This window comes from Grammomys surdaster, unplaced genomic scaffold (genome assembly GCF_004785775.1).
Source record: "Grammomys surdaster isolate TR1022 unplaced genomic scaffold, NIH_TR_1.0 125979, whole genome shotgun sequence".
Taxonomy (NCBI): domain Eukaryota; kingdom Metazoa; phylum Chordata; class Mammalia; order Rodentia; family Muridae; genus Grammomys; species Grammomys surdaster.
In genome coordinates this window covers 1,348,991-1,354,581 of record NW_021620795.1, presented here as the reverse complement: position 1 = coordinate 1,354,581, position 5,591 = coordinate 1,348,991, and the positions used below count along the sequence as shown (strand labels likewise).

The window sequence follows — 5,591 nt, the reverse complement described above, 5'->3', positions numbered from 1 at the left end:
TCTCTCTCTCTCTCTCTCTCTCTCTCTCTCTCTCTCTCTCTCTCTCTCTCTCTCCTCCATCTCTTTCCTCTTGGCAACTACTGTGATTTACAGTTTGCCTGCGTTTTCCTTTTCGACTCTAACAAAACTGTCCTTGAACATCCTTCCAAGTTCTTTCCTAAATTCTCTTACTAACAAGACAAAGAACTCAAAGAGGGGACAGCCCTTGATATCCCCAGGAACATTAGGTCTCCTTTCGTCCATACAGAACTGGCTGGACAAGCAGTGAGCAGTCACTAAAGATTTCAACAGAAACATGCCTTGTCACCTAATTACTAAAAATACCTGTGCCCTCTGTGGTAGACACAGTAAGCTCTCCTTCACTAACACTGGTTCTGCCCCGTTACACACCCTGCTCTCCCTGTAAACAACGTCCAGTTTTTTCTCTCCCTCACTCGGAATGTTCACCCTCTTGCAAGCTTGCCTCTACTGAAGGGCTCTGGTCCCTGAGTCCTTCAACTGTCTTCTTTGCTGCTAAGACAGTGGGACCTTCCGGAGCACAGTCCCAAAGAAAGCTAACACTAATAATCACAGAGCCAGCCCGTCATGGTATGCTCCGCCTCAAGCTCCCGGCTTCCTTAGTAACACAGCCACAACATCAAGATCATCACTGTTCCCTCGAAAATCTCAAACCCTTCCACAAACATAGTCATCTGATTCTCTGCTGGAGGCAACCATTTATCATCCAGAAAACTGGGACTGTGTGGCGACAAGGGCTTGTCTCGGATTAGCCGGAAGATGCAAACTGTCCTCTAATCCTCTAGCTCTTTTTTTTATTACTTTATGGGTACTATGCCTACATCTACCTATGTACACACTTACATGACCGTTGTCCTCCAAGATCAGAAGAGACATCAGATCCCCTGGACGTTATAGATGGTTGTGAGGGACCATGTGGGTGCTGGAATCAAACCTGGGTGCTCTGCAAGAGCAACAAGTGCTGCTCTGTGGTGGTTTGAGCAGAGACTAAGTCCTCACAAGCTCATAAGTTTGAACAGCTGGTTCCCAGTTGGTGGCTGCTGGGAAGGATTTGGTGTGTGGGCTTGCTGGTGCAGTGTCACGAGAGGCGGGCTTTGAGGGTTCAAAGACCCATAGTTTGTTCTGTCTGCCTCCTACTTGAGTCAAGATGTGTGCTCTCAGCTGTTTCTGCTGCTGTGTGACTTTGCTCCACCATTATGGACTCTAACCCTCTGAAAGCATAAGCCCTATCAAATGCTTTCTTTTATAAGTTGCCTTGGCCTTGGGTTTTGTCACAGCAGCAGAAAAGTAACTGATACCTGCTCTTAACCACTGAACCAACCCTCCAGCCCCTGTCCCCTAACTGTTCAGCTGCCGTCACTCTATTCTTTTTTTTTTTTAAGGATTATTTATGCATTTTATGTATGAGTACTTGGTCTGCATGTACATTTTACACCAGAAGGTGGCACCAGACAGGTGTGAGCTGCCATGTGGGTGCTGGAAATTGAACTCAGGACCTTCAGAAGAGCAGTGAGTACTCCTAACCACTGAGCCATCTCTACAGCCCCTTGGAACTCTATTCTTTCTCCTATCAGTGTAGACTGATCATTTCACTGCATAGCTGCTCTTCTCCCCTATGACAACCAGCCAAGTGGCCCTGGGACCTTTCATGAGTTATGGTCAACATGCCCGATGTAGGCAAACCAGTTTTAGAGGTTATTAGACGGTTCCATTCCAAACAGAGTTCAACAACTGTTCTTACAAATGCCAATTCCCACAAAGAAAAATCAGATTCCATTATTCTTAGAGCTATAGGCACCACACAAATTCTTGATGCTCTGGGAGGAATGAGCTCAGTGGGTATTGAGGAGATTAACAGAAACTGCAGTGTGTTCTCTTGGCTATGCTTGTGAAGTATAGCCACACCCAGACTCTCCCAACCCCATGGGACCAAATGCTAGAAACTATTTTGGGCTCAAGAGGGAGAAAAGCACCTAGGAAGGGAAGAGATTATCTCAGGCCTTCAGGAAACAAAGCATACAATCCCACATATCTTTGTGAGTTCAAGGCCAGCCTGGTCTATAGAGAGAGTTCTAGGTCAACCAGAGCTACAGAGAAACCATCTTGAAAAAAAAGGACCCACATGGGCACTTAGAAAGATTGAGAAAGTCTCCACCCTCCAAAGGCACAAAGACTAGATACATGATCATACAAATCCTTCTTCCTGGAGAACTGGGCCAATGACAAAGAGATTAAAGAGGGCATGTCTGGCCCTCCTACCAGGGAGCAAAACACCAAAATAGTTTGTAAGTAAGGAATGGACAAAACAGAGGAAACAGAGCAGAGAGGTGTGTGCTGGGACAGGGCAGTTCAAGCCGGCTGCACCCTGTGCTCTTGCTATCACTGTAATATCCACTAGCTGTTGAATTTGATTACTCGGATGCCAGGCCTTGCCTTGTGTGCATCATGCCTAACCTGAACATCCTCCATCCACCCATGGTGCACAGATAAGGTGTGCATCCGTTGCCACCAGTTCAAACTGCTCAGGACCTGAGCATGGCAGAACAGCTAAAAATATCAACTTGTGCCAGACAGCAGTGGACAACCTGCACCATGCAATGGTGACACACACCCTTGATCCCAGCATTTGGGAGTTAGGGTAGGTATATCTCTGTGAATTCAAGGCCAGCCTGGTCTACAGAGTGAATTCCAGAATAGCCAGGGCTACACAGAAAAACTCTGTTTCAAAAAATCAAATAGACAATAACAAAAGCTCAAACTCTAAAAACCCATTAACTTGCGTACTTTTAATCCCAGCATTCAGGGGGAAGAGGCAGATGGATTTTTATATGAGTTTGACATCAGCCTGGCCTACACAACTAGTTCCAGAACAGTCAGAACTACAAAAAGACTCTGTCTCATAGAGGGGAAAAAAAAAAAAAAAAGAAAGACAACTCAAGAGGTTGGAGTGATGGCTCAGCGGTTATATATAATAAGGCAGCCCTTGTACCCACATGGCAGGTAGTTTACAACTATCTGTAACGCTGGTTCAAGGGTATCCAATGCCCTCTTTGTCTTCCAAGGGCACCAGGTACCCACATGGTACACAGACATACATGTAGACAAAAACACTTATAAACACAAAATGAAATTTGTTTAAAAATTGTGAAAATAAGTCAAGTATAGTGAGGTACACCTTTGATCCCAGCCCTCAGGAGGCATAAGCAGTCAGATCTTTGAGTTTGAGGCCAATAGAGTATCTGTATAGAGTGAGTTCCACAGCCAGGACTATATATAAGCACAAACCAACCAATCAACCAACCAAACAAACAAAAAAAGTGAAAATAAATTAACTCATAGGACTGGAAAGATATCTCAGTGGATAAGAGTGAATACTGCTCTTGCCAAGGACCAGAATTCAGACTCAGGAAGTTCACAACTTGTAACTCCAGCTCCAGGGGGTCTGAATACATATACACTTAATTAAAAATATAAATGCTTTTTAAAATATATTAACTTGCTGGGCGAGTGACAGAAACTTTTTTTTTTTGAGACAGGGTTTCTCTGTGTAGCCCTGGCTGTCCTGGAACTCACTCTGTAGACCAGGCTGGCCTCGAACTCAGAAATCCGCCTGCCTCTGCCTCCCAAGTGCTGGGGTTAAAGGCGTGCGCCACCACCGCCCGGCGACACAAACTTTTAATCCCAGCACTCAGGGGTGGTCTTATGGATCTGAGATCGGAGTTTGAGACCAGAGTGGGCTACAAAGCAAGTTCCAGGCCAGCCAATGCTAAATAGGTAGACCTTGTTTTAAAAACAAACAACAAAACCCCAAAAAATTAACAACAAAAAAAAAACAAAAAAGAGCTCACAGAATCCTCATAATAAGTCTATGAAATAGGAATTATAACTATTCTCATTTAGTGGAGGAGAAAAATGAAGGTGCAGAAATTAAAGATGTGTCAGGAAGCAATGGAGAAATGCAAAGTGGGCACTTGTGTTAGAGCAACAGACTGTGGGGTGAGCTCACCTGGCTTCCCCAGCTAGAGAATACCAAAGCCTTGAGGGAACAGCCCTGGCTAATCCTTCTGGAATGCCCAACAACTGACTGAAGCAAGGCAATAATGAAGGAGCATAAATGGGAGCAGGCTGAGGCTGAGCAAGACACCTGGCCCTTCCCTGAAAGGCTCCAGCTCCAGGAAGAGTCATCCTTCCGACATGACACACACACACTGCCATCTACAAAGTTTACACTTGAGAATAGCCCAACCCAAGGCCGCACTTGTAGCTTGTTTTTTTTCCCAATAAGGCAGCCTCTGGGCAAGCCTTATGGTGTCGGCAGGGGAGAGCAGGGGGCAAGTTAGTTGAGTCCTGTGAAGGGATGGGACGGGTAGGCTGACACTCTAGGTGTAGGGTCCGAGAAACTCAATCTCTATGGACACCTACTCTTTAGAGGGCGGGGAGAGAAATCTCCAGAGAGAATGTGCCCAGCTTCAGTTTAGCTATTCTCCCCCAGATTTGTTTGCCACTTTGTATGCTTTTAGGAGCCTGGCCTGAGCCCACGGGACGTCGGGGAGCCAACCTCAAGCAAGAGTTCTTTAGGGCTCTGGAACCAGAAGCGGGGACAGGGTCAGAGGGATCGTAGCTGGATAAACGGTAAGGAAGGCAGGCAACACGGCATCTGGCACAATCGTGCATTCTCTGGACCGCTTGGGAGCCTCCCTTATATAAACCCAGGGTGGCAGGTCCAGGAACCCGCGCCCTGCAGTTCCGGAGCAAAGTTCCCAAAAACAGCCTTCTCGGCCGGCTGGGCTCCACTCAAGCTTCTCCCGGAAGCGCACTGAGATAACGAGACTTCAGGCACCCCCAAGTTCGCACACCCTGGGACCCTGGGGTCCCGGGCTCACCAGCCTTGACTCCGATCAAATCCGGGCCTTGTCCTCAGGTGAACATTGCACCCCACGCCACGCGCAAGTACCCCACATGCGCAGGCCTCCTGCCGGGACCCTCACTCACCTGGCACCAGGGACCAGGACACTGAACTCGGATAGCAGCTCCTTCTCACTCCCGCTTTCCGGGATCCTGATCTGCGAGAGTCTGCGCACCGTCGGAGGAGGAGCCCGCAGGGCGGAAAACTCTCTGGGTGCGGCTGCCTTAGTCGCCCCGGGGCGGAGCCACACGAAGGGGGCGGAGCCTCTCTGGAGGGGCGGGGTGCATGAGACCACGCCTACAGGTGAGGTCTGTGTCCCTGTGGTGAGTCTGTAGGAAGCCCGGAGCTTTCCCAGTGGAGCAGAGCCGCTCTAGATTACCGGATGCGGGAACATTTCTCGGGTGTTTTTTTTTCCCCCTCAGGAGTCTGACAGCGAAGAAAACTTAAAACGGTCACTGTGTACGGCAGGAGGAAATTTCACAATGGAAAAAATTATCACCTCAGCCAGTGATCAGGGCCAACATTATCAGATTTATATTGATCTTCTGTCGTGTGGTGTCTTCCTTCCGATGTCACATGACTCCATAGTAATCGTGCAAAAATATCAGACAAGCCCCATTTGAGGAATTCAGGACTGTCCAAAACTCTCAAGGTCGTCAAAACAAGG

The 5,591-nt window shown here is 47.8% G+C and overlaps 1 protein-coding gene across 1 annotated transcript in view; it reads right to left on the bottom strand.

Annotated features, from left to right (window-relative positions):
- Anxa11 (annexin A11) overlaps nt 1-5,144 on the bottom strand; it is a 45,723-nt gene extending 40,579 nt beyond the window's left edge. The window contains exon 1 of the mRNA XM_028754079.1: nt 5,011-5,144. The gene's annotated coding sequence lies outside the window, so the exon portion shown is untranslated. The remainder of the gene's footprint in view (nt 1-5,010) is intronic.
- Nucleotides 5,145-5,591: the final 447 nt, after the last annotated feature.